Raw genomic sequence first — 2,059 nt, forward strand, 5'->3', positions numbered from 1 at the left:
AAATTATAAAATATATTCATAGATTTGTCAATCTAAAAATGTGCTTAATATGACATATATTTTATATTTACTTTGTTCTTAGTTTTCACTAGAAATTAATGTTTCTAAGGGTTAAGATTTCTAATTAATGTACCCCCAAAAAAATAATAACCAAAAAAAAAATGATTTCTAATTAATATGCATAATTAAAGCTACTCACAATAATGAGGGAAACTATTCTTTGGGGAAGGGGAGTAGGATGTGTTTTTTTGGCTAAGAAAAGGTATGAGGTATAAAGATGCATTCTCATTAAGGGAAGTGAGAGTCATCGTATCTAAAATAAAACTTTCGGTCATTTCAAAATGGGAAGAAAAAAGTGAAGGACAATCTATGGACATACGAAGTTGCGAAGAGAGAGAAAATGAGAGAGAGAAGAAATCTTGTGTTATCAAGCTGGCTAAAATTGAATTGTTACTGTGGGGATTTTAAGAATGGACTTTAATATTAATGTGCAGTGATGTAAAACTAGAACTTTATTTTCTCTCATTGGCTAAAAGGCCAAAGTCTTCTTGGACTATTTATCTGCTCTTGATAATAGGAGATTATGAAAGGTTTTTCCTTACCTTTTAACATAATCTGCCTAGAAAATAAGAATTCTGTATTTTGCCAAAATAATTTCCTGAGTTTATCAGATCTTTGATTACTTAAACCTAGTACTCTCAATATTAAAAGAGGTAAGTTTTCTCATAACTTTGTAACCTTTTGAAACTGCTAACATCAAAACTGAAGCTCACACCAAAAGAACTAAACTTGAGTATCAGGGAATGCCCTGTCTGACTGCAAAGACAGTAACAAATGGAATCTAAAAAGATGTAGGTGGAGTCCACTCTATGCAGAAAATAATCCCTTACAGACTCCCACCATCCTGATTTTCTTGTAAACTGGCAACAGTCTACTCCTGAATCAGAGAAATTAAGATGGGTAAACAATGGCTATTAATTAAACACACAGTCAGAGCCATGCAAAACCCAAGACAGCTGTTTGATTCTTCCTGGCTCCCTAGCAAACTCAGTTTTTGCATTTCTTCACCCACCATACTGTATTTACGATGACTCAAATTGTAAATATACATTGCTGGGGAGACCTATTTAAAACTGTGAAAATAGTTTACCACCAATATCTAACCCTTCAGGTCCGTAATTCTGGAAAATTATTTTTGTCTCCAGAGGCCTCAGATGTCCTCCCTCTGGACCGTTTGAACACCAGCAGCTGGACATTAACCAACTGCCACTTAGTATGCATTATCAGTATGTTCGTGTTACTGTGTGTATATTTTCCAGATAGGTTGAAATCTTCCCAGGCTGCAAGGCTGATGCCCTCACAGTAGCAAAGTAACTGTAAGGAAATGTGTTTCCCGTTTGGGGTTTACCTTATAAAATCTCCAGTGTTGAAGGCACCGATTTCACTGGACACATCATATGAGCCTTAATGGCAACCTTGCAACTTCTTGGAATTATCATTGTCCTATCACATTCAATCATTAGACAAGGTCAAGAGGACTAATGAAAAAAACTGGATTCAAGCAGAACAAGAATTAGTAACAAGAGGCTGAATTAACTGATGAGGATATTATCATTTTTATGATTTTGTATTTAAAATACTACTAGTTCTTTAATATTTTTCCATATTTAAAGAAATCTTTTCTCTTAAGTTATCGCCAATTTGGTAAATATACCTTTGTGAACAAAGATGAAACATTTAATCTCTCTCCCTACCTGATTCCTCCAGCATTCAGAAACTCTCAGTGAGTATTCTCATTTTTATGACCATATATATATATTTGTATTTGAAAAAGCTTAGTAAGAATCTGTTTTCCTTGTTATAGGACACAATTGAAAACATTGGCTATGTTACCAAGGCTCTGACTGAAATTGTATTGCAGGTAAAATTGAATGCCCATACCTTGACTTGGCTTCCTTGCTTTAGAGGCTTTTGAGGCTTCAGTCTGAGACTCCTTATGAAACGTTTCAACAAAGTAGTCTTTAAAATATGGTCAATTACGGTTCTTTATCCGCACTTA

The sequence above is a fragment of the Hippopotamus amphibius genome, chromosome 3 (genome assembly GCF_030028045.1).
Source record: "Hippopotamus amphibius kiboko isolate mHipAmp2 chromosome 3, mHipAmp2.hap2, whole genome shotgun sequence".
Classification (NCBI taxonomy): Eukaryota; Metazoa; Chordata; class Mammalia; order Artiodactyla; family Hippopotamidae; genus Hippopotamus; species Hippopotamus amphibius.